Source organism: Phaseolus vulgaris, chromosome 9 (assembly GCF_000499845.2).
Source record: "Phaseolus vulgaris cultivar G19833 chromosome 9, P. vulgaris v2.0, whole genome shotgun sequence".
Lineage (NCBI taxonomy): Eukaryota > Viridiplantae > Streptophyta > Magnoliopsida > Fabales > Fabaceae > Phaseolus > Phaseolus vulgaris.
This window is the reverse complement of record NC_023751.2, coordinates 28123282-28138497: the sequence shown is the minus strand read 5'-3', so window position 1 is coordinate 28138497 and position 15216 is coordinate 28123282.

Here is a 15216-nt window from a genome sequence, read left to right as displayed (position 1 = left end):
TGAAAGTTGAAGGAGCTACTGTTGATCTAGAAACCCTTGTTGAAGTTGGTGTTGGCCAGGTGGAGAGTGGAACACTTGTTGGTCAAAAGTTTAAGAAATCGACTGAAGATATAAGAGTTAGTTTAGGATCTCATGATGGTATTTTTGCTTATGTTTCCTCTTTGGAAGATATCCATGAATTGGATAATTTGCTAAAAAAAAATAACTCATTTGCCTCTTGAAAATGCGGTCTTTTAAAAGGATTCTATCATCTCAAATATGCAACTAATACAACAAGTCCTAAATTAGTTGTTGCCAAATGGTTTACTTCTAAATATGTTTATTAAGATTTAATCTTACAAAATTGTTTTGAATAACTTTCAGGTTATAAACAAGAGGCTCAAAAGTCATGTTTGGCCATCTTTCCAGCAGATACATATGAATCTATCTGGACTGATATTTTCTTAGAAGAAGTTAATTTGATCTCTAAGTTTTGGGCTGAAAAAATAGAAAAGAAAGAACCATTAAGTGAAGATGATGAATTAGTTCAAACCTTCAAGAGTTCGAGATGTCCTCTTAAAGTTGAAGTGAAAGTCAATAAGATGACCTCCAAAATAGATCAACCCAAGAAAAAGTAGTGGTAATAAGGTGCAACAATATCATAGAGTTTTATCATTGCTACTGAATGTAAACGATGGTCCATCTGATTATCTTTTTGGGATTCTATCATTTCTGTTTGTTACCTTTTGGGAACTACACATTAGAGAAATTAGAGAAAGTTCATTTGTTTTCCTTCTTGTCTTTTTTTATTTTTTATTTTTATAGTTTAAACTTCCAATGTAGTTGCTTATTTACTAGTTTCTTTATTTTTTGTTTTCACACAAGTTTGGTCTAATCTCGTATTTTTTATATGACCTTACATGGATTTTATTAAAAAAATTTAAATATTTATTTGTTTCGTTTTAATTATATTCATGTTAATTAATTTGGTATATTTATTTTTTAATATTAAATAAAATTTTAATTACTCTTAACTAAATATTCAAATATTATTTTTAGTAAATTTATTTTGATTTATTTTTTAAATATTATTACATAAATATATTAATATACTTTAGTACAAACGTATCAAATAAATCTTGTGTTAAAGAAAATTTACTAAACCAATTAAAGAATTTTTTATTTAATTTATCAATATTTTAATTATTATACTTATTATTCACAAATTAATAATTTAAATTATATAAGTCGCTTCTCATTATTTTTTTTACAATTCTTTTTTTCTCTTTTTGCCAACAAATTTTTCTAAGTTATATATTTTTATAAGTTGTTAATAATTAATATATATATTTTAAAACAATTATTTCTTCAAATAATTACTTTTCTAAATTATTATATTTTATATAATTATGTTTCTAAATAAATTACTTTTCAAACCAATTATATTTTAAAAAATAAAATTTACAAAATCCATTCCTTTATTTTTAAATAAATAAAAAATAAAAAAATAAAACTCAGTGTAAAATTCAGATTCCAAAAAATTGAGTTCTGAATTTTAGTCAATCACATTTAAAATTTCATTTCTCAAAAATAGAATTTTAAATGTTTAAAATAATATATATATTATTTGTGTAAATATTTTACACAGTACTTATTTCAAAAATTTATAGGTGAAATTAGAAAAAAAGGTGTTTAGTAGTTTTCGTTTTTGATCTAAATATTGATCAACATAAACCTAAGCCTCTCTCTTTCCACGTCATCTCGATTGCATTTATTGAAATATTGCGTCCCTCTACAGACACAAACCCCTTTTATTTTCCTCTGCCACGTCACAGTACAGCAGTGGTGACATTGTTGAAATTTCAGGTTCTGTCTTTACGTGAGTCAACGGGACCAGCCTGCTTCGTTTTGTAGGGTCATACACTTAATGTTGATACCTGTTTAATAGGGTCATGACACTCACTTGCACAACAAGATGCACTATTTCTGGCTATTTTTTTAATTGAATATTCTTATATTCCAATCTTGTGGGATTTGATTTGCGGTTATGTTGGAATAAAACACTATATAAATAAATAAACACATGTAATAAGGGAAGAAAATATATATTCCATTTTTTTCTTTTTTTTCTTGTGTTATTTTATATGGTTGTCTTCTATTTAGGGTTTTCTTTTCCTTTTTTATGTATTTTTTAAAATCTCTAACTAGAGACCTTAGACTTTTTTGGTGATCACCAAATGATTACTCTCGATTAAATGATCATCATTATACTGATAAGAAATTCATATTAGATGTTTGTTCTTGTTGTCATTCTTCTTTTTCACAATAGACACTCTTTCTTATTAATATATCAAATTGGACCTTTTCAGTGGATTCAATGAAAAATTCAACACACTCTGCTCAAGCCATTAAGAATATGGAAGAGCGAATCTCTCAAAAAGATGAATAACTGATTTACGAAACTTCCAACTTCCCTACAACAAACATTGACTCTTTCTATAAAATACACAATGCAAGAATTAATTACTTAGTCACGAGGAGATGGTACCCACAACTTATCAAACAACATATTGTCGAGTGGACCTCGATCAGGGTCTTCTTATGCTTGTGCACACGATTGGCATGCATAGATCTTCTAAGATTCGACGGGGAAAATGCTAACTAGTAGATTTATCAATTGTGAAATTTATTTTTTCATTGACAATACGCCAAACGAGCTTAAGGTGAAGTTAATCATTATGCACTTAGAAGGCAATGGCATACAACACCTTCATATTTCTTTGTACCTTATTGAATGAAATTCAAGAAAGGTCTAAGGGATTATTTGGTGATGTCAATGATGAACCCATGGTAGAGTTGATGAACTCTATATATTTTTATTTGCATTTTCAAGAGCCAAGCATCCCTATTTATAAGTATAGGGTCCGACCAAATTACAAAATAAATTGTGGGAGATTTAAATTTGAATTAGGCGTCTAAACCAAGTCACATGGCAAGTGTGAAGGCAATGTGATTAACCTAGGTGTGTAAGGTCTCATGTGACCAGTCTAGGGTTTACTATGGGTCATAATTAAGCCCAATTAAACCTTAGTTAGGTTTTAGAAACCTAAACCTTTAGAAACCTAAACCTAACCCTAATATACTTGAGGTCAAAATACAAGCCAAAATTCTATTATACTTTTAAGCAAGAAATTTAAATCCTACTCTAGGTTGTCCTTAAATCAAAAGTTTTTGCCTCATCATTTGTGTTACCTGCAAAAGGTGTTAGATCTATAACATTAAAAGTAACATGTACTCCATATTCTTCAGGCACATCCAAATGATATGCATTATTATTAATTCTCTTGAGGACTTGAAAATGACCATCTCTTCGGAGACTAATCTTAGACTTCCTCTGAATCGGGAATCTATATATTTTCCAAGGTGAAGCCAAACCCAATCTTCCTCATTAAAAACTATCTCTCTTTTCCCCTTATTTTTATGCCTAATGTATTTCTCAGTTTGTTTCTATATTTGATTTCTAATCCTCTTATGTAATTTTTTTACAAATTCAACTTTTGTCACTCCTTCTTTATGCACAAATTCATGTGGATTAGGTAAAGGTAACAAATCTAAAGAAGTAGGAAGATTAAAACCATATGCAACTTCAAATGGAGAAATATTAGATTCTAAAACTTGGCATCTTGTATGAAAGATGTTCTCTCTTTGTGACTTATGTTTCATAATAGGTTGATTGTTGAGGGTTCTCTTAATCATCAATAATTCACCCCCACATGGATATAAACCCTCACTCTTTTCTTATTAGAGATAACACCATCGTTAGCTTCCTCTTCTTCGCTACTATATTCATCTTTGCCCCTTAAGATCATGGTTCTTCTATTGGGATATTGAGATGCTACATGACCTCTACCAAGGCATTTGAAACATTGAATCTCTCTAGTGCATGTTTGTGTGGTTTGCACATCTTTTCCTCTATTTAGGCTTTTTGGGAATTTCTAGTTTAGGTTTTTCTTTAGGGTACTCTCCTCCCTTTTATACTATTTTTTATACTGCTTCTTGGGATAAGATCTAGAGTAAGAACTTTCTCTTCGACTTGATTCTTTTCTCAAATTTTGTTGTTCAACTTTTATACAAAGTTGGACCAAGTCATTAAGATCCCTGTAAGCCAAAGTTCTACTTTATTTCTTATCTCAAGACTGAGACCACTTAAAAACCTAGAGATTGTTGTGGTTTCTTCCTCCCTGATGGATGCTTTTATCATGTATAGCTCCATTTTCTGCCTATACTCCTCTACACTCATATTCTTTTGTTGGAATCTTTTGGAGTTTGTCCATCAACTCCCTATTGTAGTAGGAAGGAATATGACGTCGTTTCAAGTCTCCCCTACGGTCATTCCAATAAGTAATGGGAGGTTCCTTGTGGAGACGTCTCTTTGGTTCTAGGGTCGTCTACCAATACTTGCATTTGCTTGAAAGCTTAAAGTTGCCAGGGGTATTTTCCTTCCCTCACTAACATGGTGGCAAGCAAAAAAGTTGTTATACTTTCATTTCCTAATCTAAGTAGACTTCAACATTTTCCTTTCCATAAAAGTAAGGTAAGTCAACTCTGGTTTCTGTTTTAGGGCTTTCTTTTCTAGTTCTCCTAGGTATAGGTTGGTAATAGTAATTAATTCTAAGATTTATTTCCTCAAAATAAGAATCACTAGACCTATAATTAGATGGATGATTCTTTTTAATTTTACAATATGGTCATCTTTTTTCTTTAATCATTCTCAACTCCTCCCCAATAATTGCAAGATGAGAATTTATTTATTTCTTTTCTTCAATTATTTGACTCTCATGTTGTAATTGTCTTAGTTGGAGTGATTGGAGATCTTGAGCCATCCAGGAAAGGGAGGTGGACACTAGGATCGCTTAAATACCAAGTCTTTTCTAGCCAATTACTATCCCAACACACTTCACAAACTTCTCTTTAAGTAAATTCTTAGAAACACAACAAGATGAAAACATGAGCAAAACAAGAAATATAAAGCAATAAAACAAATAAACTTCTAAGACAAGAAAGCTTTTAAACTAGACGTTTCCTAGGTGAGGCTTCTTAGCACCTTGCACCTTGAAGACACACTCACCAAACTAAAATGTAAAGATCAATCCACTAATTGAAAGTTTAAAAACAATTACAACTCAAAGCAATACAATCAAATAGGACAAAATTTTCTATACAACTTTTCTTCTAAAAAATATAAATTCCAAGTGTTTGTTTTTGGTAAATTTTGATGCCTCTCCTTTTCCTTGCTCTCCTTAGGGTATTCAACTGAAAATGTTCAGCTGCTCTACCTTCTTTAGTGACTATTTTTTGTTAGAATATATGGCCTTAAACGAGAGGGGGGTGAATTGTTTAAGAAGGATTTTTGAAAACTTTTAAGCTTATAATGAAAATACTTCAGAAGAACCTTGATTGAGAATTCAGTTTTTCCAAAACAAACAGCAAAAGCACAAAGCTGGAAAAACAATCGGTTGTTTTAACGAGACAATCGGTTGTTTATACCAGTTCCAAAATATCAAACTGAATTAAAGAGATAGGGATAGAGAAATTGTACACAGTTGTTTATACTGGTTCACTTCAAACAAGAGCTACGTCCAGTCTTCTCAGAAACCCTGAGGATATCCACTAAGCAATCACCACTTGATCACTTACACCACAACCAAGAGAATGACCTTGAACACCTCAAGAAACACACTCTCCTTGGTCAACACTAAGATTGCTGATCTTGAACACCTCAAGAACACACAACCAATCTCAGCAACACACACAAACGAATTGTTCAGCAGTTTACAAAAGATTACACTTGTTACAGATGGAAATCTGAAATCAATACAAGTAGAATCCCTATTCAGCACCTTGATCAATCTCTCAACTCTTTAGCAATCTCAGAATACTTTGAAAAACTCTTAGATGAAAACTTTGTTTCAAGATTCTTAATATATCAAAAACTGTTTTTCATAATATATCTAAGAATATAGTTTGTTATCAAATCTTAACAAACTCTTAATTGCATTTAAAATAGATTGGTCAAAGCATTTAATGACTGGAGCGTATTCAGTTAAAGCATTTAAAGCTCAGTCTAAGAAAACAATTTTTCTGTTATGGTTTTAAAACAAACAATCGATTGTTTCCTCGAATCAATCGGTTGTTTTATTACTTAACAAAATACACCATTCAAAAACAGTTTTCAAACTTTCTCAAAACACCTAAGTGTAAACAATCGGTTGTTTCGACAAAACAATCGGTTGTTTCAACTTAGTTTGTAAAACATTTTGCTTTGTTAAAAAATGAGATGTTAATTGCTTTGAGATTTAATCTAAGTGTTGATTACAACATTGAACTACCCCAGAACAAGGCTAAAACCAGCACAACAGCATCAAGCAAAACAGAGGCTTCATCATCCTTCAAAGGATTTGGATTCTTCAAAACATTGAACACCACTTGGTTCAACATTTTTCACCTAAACATAGCTCTATACACCAATGATTTTCCTACACTCCAATTAGAGGCCAAACAAGATTAAAAAGACAACAAAAGTTTAATTTGAAATTGGACTACTTAAAATGGGATTGATATAGACAAACACCAAGTGAGTAAGAATAAAATGAAAAAACTGGAATTAAGGTACTAAAATAAAGGTTGACACACAAAGATTGAACCTAAGATTGCAACTATAGTAGATTACCAAAACCAAAAATTACTAAAGAATAGAATGCAAATTATCATATAAGATGTAATTGATGTCGGCTTGTGAAATTTGTATCACTTAAAATATGATTAATTAACTGAACAATGGCACTGGAATTTCATTAAAACAGTACAACATTTAATTTTAATAATTCTGGCAATTTTTCAAGTTAGTTCACCGTGCTAAGCGCACATTCAATGTGTTATATGAAGTTCATTTGACTTTTGTATTTGATTTTTCATTTTTTTTCTATTTTAAATTTTTGTATACTTTTTTTATGTTGTTTTCTAACACATCAAGGTACCTAAATCCAAATTTTCTAAGACATCAAACATGAAGGTTTTGTTACATATGGTGACAATAATCGAGGGAGGATCCATGGCTAGGCACAATAGGTGATCTGGATACATTCCTTGTAAAAGAAGTTCTTTATGTAGAAGGGTTGAAACACAATCTTCTAAGCATAAGTCAACTATGTAACAAAGGCTACCAAGTGACATTTAAATAAATTTTTTGTGTGATATGGATGCCTAACTCATGGGTTGTTAAGTTGGTTGGTAAAAGGTTTAACAATATCTATTTACTTGATACATCAAATTCTGCATCTAAAATTGATTGTCTTTTAACAAAAAAAAATGAGGAATCTTAGTTATGGCATAAAATAATTACTCATATTCACATCATTTGAACAAATTGATTTCGTAAAACCATGTTAATGGTCTACTAAGAATCAAGTTTGGAAAGGATCATATTGTGAAGCATGTAAAAAACAAGTTAAAAATTCTATCAAACTGAAAAAGGATGTTTCAATATCAAGACTTCTTGAGTTGCTTCACATGGATTTATTTGGTCCTTCAAGAACTATGAGCCTTAGTGGAACTTATTATGCACTTATCATTGTAGATGATTTCTCTAGATTCACATGGACCCTATTTCTTGAATCCAAGAGTGATACCAATTCTGCTTTTAATTAGCTTGCCAAGCTTTTACAAACAAAAAATTGCAACAATATTTGTTCCATTCAAAGTGATCATGGTGGGGGAATTTCAAAATAAAAAATTAAATTCTTTTTGTGAAAAACAGGGTATTCATCACAATTTTTCTACTCCTAGAACTCCCCAACAAAATGGGGTTGTTGAAAGGAAAATTAGGTCTCTTGAAGAGCTTGCAAGAACCACAATTGCAGAAAACCCAACATCAATCACTCAAGTTTTTGGTTGCAAGTATTTTATTTTGAATAGTGGAAAGAAAAACCTTGGCAAATTTGATGCTAAAGCAGATGATGGTTCTTTCTTGGTTATTCTCTAAATAGTCATGCATATAGGGTGTATAATAAGAGATTAATGATTGTTGACGAATCTATACATATTGTATTTAATGAGACTAATCATGTGAAGCAAGATTCTTCAAGAATGGTCACAAAAGAAGATGATCAGGATGTTGGATTTTAGAAATTAAACATCTACTCAGAAAATCAACAAATGATTCTGCAATTCAACAAGCTGAAATCACAGGACAAGGTGACTTACCAAAGGAATGGAGAACTCCAAGGAATCTATCACTGGACAACATAATTGGTCAAATAGATAAGGGATTATTTACTCGCCATTCTCTAAATAATCTTTGTGAACATATGGCATTTGTGTCACAAAGTGAACCAAAATCTATAATTAAATTTTTAAATGATGAAAATTGGGTAACAATTAATGCATGATAAATTAAATATATTGTTAGAAATGATGTTTGTATTCTTGTGCCTAAACTTAATGATATAAACATTATTGGAACTAAATGGGTTTTTGTAAAGAAACTTGATGAATTTGATATAATTACTAGAAATAAAGTTAGGCTTGATGCAAAAGGCTATAATAAAAAATAAGGTATTGATTATGATGAAACATTTGTCCTTGTAGCAAGATTAGAAGTTGTAAGATTGTTGTTTGCTTTTGCTTAGATGAGTGGCTTTAAACTTTTTAAGATGGATGTTAAAAGTACTTTCCTAAATGGTTTTATCAATGAAGAAGTCTTTGTATCTTAACCTCCTAACTTTGAAGATCACAAGCATCCTGATCATGTCTTCAAACTTATAAAGGCTTTGTATGGACTGAAGCAAGCTTCTCGGGTGTGGTATGAGAGACCTAACAATTTTCTCTTATCTCATGAATATAAGAGAGGATAAATTGATAAAACTTTTTTCATTAAAATGTTTATATCTGATATTATATTAGTTCAAGTTTATGTTGATGACATAATCTTTGGAGCCACTAATGATAACCTTTGTGACGAATTTGTATCAGTTATGCAGGGGGATTTGAGATGTCCATGATGGGAGAATTGTCATACTTCCTTAGACTGCAGGTCAAACAAATGAAGAATGACATCTTTTTGAGTCAAAACAAATACTACAAGGACATTTTGAAGAAGTTTGAAATGGAAAAATGCAAACAAGTTGCAACACCTATGTCAACAAGTTGTTACATGGATGTTGATTTGGCTGGAAAATCTGTAAATCAAACCAAGTTTAGACTTCTCTACCTCATTGCAAGCAGACCATACATCATGTGTGTTGTATGTCTACGTGCAAGATTCCAGTCAAATCATAAGGAATCTTATTCACTGTTGCTAAAAAAATCTTTAAATATCTCAAAGGAAAAAAATGTGTTGGTGTATGGTATCTTTCTAACTCTCTTGTAACTCTTATTGGATACTCTGATTCAGATTTTACAGGGTGTAAGTTAGACTGGAAAAGTACAAGTGGTACATGTCACCTACTTGGTTCCATTCTTATCACAAGAAACAGACTTGTGTGGCTCCTTCAACTACAAAGGAAGAGTATATTTTGTTGGAAGCTGTTGTGCACAGATCTTGTGGCTCAAGCAACAACTTGAAGATTATGGTTTAAAACTAAGCAAATTGCCCTTGTTGTGTGATTATACCAGTGTCGTCAATCTCACAAAGAATCAAATTCAACATTCCAAAATAAAGCACATTGAGACCAGACATCATTTCATTCGTGATCATGTTCTGAATGGTAACTATAAAATTAAGTTTGTTGAAACTGAAAAAATATTCGCTGATATTTTTACCAAACCTCTTTCTAGAGATTGATATAATTTATTAAGAAATGAATTGGGAATTCTTGATTATTGGAATCTATCTTGAAATTTTCTTTGATATTCTCTCTGTCTTCTTTTAACATTGTCTATTGTTGAAGAAAAAAAGGGGAGAATATTTGATGTTGTTGTAATATTTTACTATTTTATTTCTGCATAATTTTTTAATCTTTTTATGATTTACAGATTGTAGAAATTATGGTTATCCTGCAGTACTTGTATATTCTGGATTGTTTGGTCTTTCCTTATGTTTTTGCAGGATCTTCTTATGTCAAAATCTACAACACAACACTAGGGATTTGTCTTCATCAAATATGGGGAGATTGTTGACCAAGAAACTTTGATGGTTCCAAATCTGTCTTGAAGACTTGTTGTTGTGTTTGTTTTGTTAGGTAAATTTTGTTATGTAACTTTACATTACATAATTATCCAAGTTACTTAAACAATAATCTCCTTGAAATGTTTTGTTTTCCAAATCTGTGTTTATTTAAATTAGTTGATTCATATATTAATCAGTTGAAATTACTTCTATTCAAGTCTATTGATTATAGTAAGTATTTTAAACACATTGCTTTATAATAAGTAATTTGTTTCTTATTTTTTCTTTTATGTTAAGTGAAATCAACCAGTTATTTCGATAAAAGAATCGGTTCAAAATCTAGTGATTTCTTCTATTAAAGAAATTGGTTGTTTTCATAAATCAATTAAACGTTTTTAACAAGATTGTGTTATGTTAACTAAACTGTTTTTAATTGATACAACTTTTTTCAATAAATGATCAAACTTTTTTAACAATCTTTATTACCTTATATAAGGATGATTTCTTATAATTTCAAACAATACTTTTTCATAGAGAGAAAAACAAATTGTTTTAAAATCATTCTTGGAGATTGAGTTTGCATCTTGGATCATTCTTGTTCTCTGAAGAAGGTTTCTGGGTTTACATTTTTGTTGTGCTTCATTTGTAATAAATTCGGGTGAATTCAAATCTTATTTTTTTCATTGTATTGTTTGTAAGGAGATTCATATAGGATTTCTGAATTATGTGTGTGGTTAAGAGTGTTGTGTGTTCTTATAGGGTTCAAGATTAACACTTTTGGCTATTTTTTGTAAACCTTGTGTGTTTGTTTTAGTGAATTCTCAGTGGTTTGATGAGGACTAAATGTAGCTCTTGGTTAAGAGCGAATCAGTATAAATATCATGTCCAATGTTTCTCTCTTTCACTATGATATTTGTTTTATAAATTGATTTACAATGTTATGTGTTTAAATCAATTGGTTGAATTCTCGTGACAACTAGTTTCATTTTTTAATATATGCTTGTTGTGCTTTTTATAATCAATGGAACAAAAATATTAGTTAGTTGATTTTATTAAATTTTCAACCTAACTCTAGTATTTGTGAAAATCATTTGAAAAAAAATCACCCATCTTGTTTCAAACCACCTATTCTAACAAAGAATTCCAAGATAAGTGAAGGAAGGAGTCGTCACTTGAAGTATCTGCTTAAGATAAGACCCATAGAAATTTAGAAATTCAGTTTCTTTACTAAAAAATAATGTCCATAATACAATACGGGTGACCACCTATTTACTGGTCTAGGTTTCATGTAATTAGAGAAAGGGGAAGATATTCAAATTCAAAGTAAGTGTGGTTAACTCCCTAATTTCATGTCATTAATCAAGGATATAGGTCGGTCACACTTTGCACATTTAAACATGTGCTTATATGTCGAAAGTGTGACATGGAGTGCACCATATACCTAGGGTTTCTAGAAGCTAGGGTTTCGTCTCCTATTCAGACCAGAAGAAATCCCAAGTTATTACATTCAAATGCTAATCTAAAGAAATATAGAGAAGAGAAAACATTTGGTGCTTAGGTCGTATCTTCTGCTATGCTTCTACTAATCCTCTGAGGGATAGTAGGTCCCGAGTCACTGATTGTTTGAGGTGCATGACCTAGCCTTGAGTCTTGTTTCATGCTCCTAGTCATCCTCTTAGAAGGTTGGGTTGGCTCTGATGGTGCTATGTTATTCATGGTCTCATCACACAAAAAGTTTTTCAATTGTAACCTAACTATTTACCCCAAAGGATATGCATATTAATCATGAAGTTGTGCAAAAAGTTATGCTACTTAGGGAGATAAGAGAGAGGAGATGTCATGTTAAAACTCTTCTCAAACTAAGAGCACTCTTCTAAGCCAAGGAGCAAAGTTGCACCATACCAAAATGTTGATCAAATGACAAAGCAAACCTCACAGCTTCATAGAAGGATCCTCAAGCTTAAAGTTGGAACACGGCTACAATATTAGGATACAAAAGAACTTCATGAAAAAAAACCTAAATTGTGTATTCGTTTGTGAGACACATCCAGTCTTCAGTAGTGAGATAAGATGATTAGACAATCATCCAAGCATTCAATCGTTACATGTTATCCAGCAGTGGCTAAAGGAAAAATAATATTCGGTTAAGCCATGAGTTGTTGGAGTCAAGAATGGCCAGATTCAAGAATACTCATTAAGCTAGAAGTAGTTGGAGTCAAGAATACTCATTAAGTTAGGAGTTCCTGGAGTCAAGAATACTCATTAAGTTATAGGAGTAGTTGGAGTCAAGAATACTCATTAATTCAGGAGTGGCTAGAGTCAAGAATACTTATTAAGTCAAGTGTGGCTAGAGTCAAGAATACTCATTGAGCCAAAAGTGGCTCGAAGAAAGAATACTCAAAGGGTTAGCTAGAAATGACTATGGGCTCAAAGAATACTCAATGTTAGCCAATAATGACTTAAGAAAATAATACTCAAGGGGTTAGCCAGGAGTGCCTATGAGCTTAAAGAATACTCAATTAAATCAGGTCTGGCTTATGTCAAGAATACTTAAGGGAGTAGTTAGGAGTTATTAGATGCCCAAAGATTATTAAAGTTTACTTCACAACAGTAGTCTGCCTAATTGAACTTGGCTTGTTGGCCAAAAACTAGATGTAGTTTGTGCTACATACGAACTAGTATAAATTGTTGTATATGTGTTTCCTCTTCCTTATCCCCTTTACACTGCATGTTATCATTGTCTGTACTAATCCAAGAATGAGAGTTAGTGTGAGAATACATATTAAAAATGTTTTATCAAAGTATTCTTAAAACCAAGTATTTAATTTGAATTTGGTTGGTCAAATGCAAGAACTATGATATGATCACTCATTAAAGTATACAAGTAAATATGTTAATCAAATGATTCGGTTGAGTTGCAATATTTGTGTCTCATATGTCTATTTGACCATATCGTTATGAGATGTTGAGGATACACCTTTTGTATTTCATGAGACGGAATGTATTGAAAATATTTATGGAAATATACATTTTTAAGTCTCTCCTTTTAATAAATCAACTTAGGTCAAACTTGCATTAGTTGTGATCTATGAGACGCAAGAATTACAATATGATCATTAGTTAGAATCAATGAGATAAATCACAAACAAATAATTTAGTGAAATTTACTAGTTGTGTGACATGATACATAAGATGAACCACTAGTCTAATTATTTCACAAACTAAATCGTAGTCTTAGTACCATCAATTGCACTACATTTGTAAAAAAAATAAAATTAATTAATTCATAATTTAACCCTCTATTCTTGTTTTTTTTTTTTTTTTTTTTTCACATAATGGACACATGTAACAATAATTATATGATTTTAGTTAAAGTATAAAAGAACATGTTATCCACAAATATGCTCCTAACATCTGTGAGAATTTTACCCTTTTGGATTTTATGTATGTTTAATGGGTTTGGATTTTATAAATGTTTAGTAAGTATCTCTCTTACTAAGGCTAGGATTTGTTTGGATGAATTTCTTCATAAAAGCTTATAATATAGAACAGTAAGAACCAAATTTAAATTAACTTTTGTATAAACTATAAATTAATTTGTAAAAGTTTTCGTAAAATTTCTCTTTTAAGTTTTTTTCCTTACTTATGCATAAACTAATTTTGTCTTATAAAGATACTTATTTCATTTATTTTTTCTTCTCTGAAAGTGTTTACCAAGAAATTTATCTAAACATGTTCTAAGTGGTAAACTATTTTTGAAGCATACTCCCTTCATCGGTGTATAAATTATCAAACACCTCAAGTTTGTCTAAGATCCTATCACTTTATTTCTTCTTATAAGTTTTTCTCTCATGGTTATATTGACATTCCAATTAACCTCTTTCGGGGTGACATTTTTATCTTCATACGTAGAAGCTTTTCTTCTTTTTTTCTTTGTTTTTTAAATATAAGAAGCACCTGTCAAGGTTCTCTAACTCTGAGACTTGAGTGTTTAGAAAAATATATCATCCTTGAGCAATTCTTTTACCTGGCCGATTTATTGGAATTGATTTCATGATATTGGTATGTTATAAGAGTAACTTAAACTGTTACAAATTTAAGATCAACGTTTATGATTGCTGATAAGTTTATTCAAGTGGTAAATGGAAAGTCCTTGCAACATCCCTATTTCAAAAGTTGTTTAATCTCCTACACATTTGCGAGTCAAGTTATGCTCATAATATGTTTGATAAAAGTTCTGATTGAACATTTGTATTTATTTTGGCCTACCATTTAGTCAAAGATTTTCATGTTGAAGTTCTGTTTCAATGCCCTTTTTCTTTCATAAAGGGGCGTAACTTTGTGAGAAAGTATTTTGTAGACATAAACCAGAATTGGATGATGATACAGTGCAGAAAGAAATTGTGGGTATTAAAGTGTTGTCTAAGATGAAACTTCAATAGTCACATTCGTAAAAGTATTGTGAAATTGTCTATATGTAATGACAACAATTAAATATGTCTAAAACTTAAAAATAATAATTAAAAACAGTTGCCTAAACTAAATTAACGAGTAAAATGTATTGTTTAAAATTATTAATAAAATTGTTATCTAAACTTTGTCCGCAATAGTTTTGAAAAAAATAAAATTGTGGTGTTAGTAGAATGAGTGTTGCCTTTCACCAAGTTGCATACTCTGAAAAATTGTTGCCATACCATTGCCTTAAAGCTAAGACTACAATTATTTAATTTCAGACCACATACATTTTAATTATTATCTGAGATAAAAAAAATGTGCAGTGACATCATTTTTACTAATTTTTTTTATTAAATATTAATTAATTTAAAAATAGAAAATAATTAATCATTATATATTAAATAAGTTAGATAATATTTTATAAACTAAAAATTATGATATTTAAAATTTTATTATCAATAAAAGTTTATAAAATAATTTTTAAATTAATATTTAACATATTTTAAATTATTAATTAAATTACTAATTTATATTAAAATAAATAAAATTTTAAAAAATTATAAAAATAAATAATTTGTATTAATATGATAAAAAAATTGTGTTAAAATAATATGACT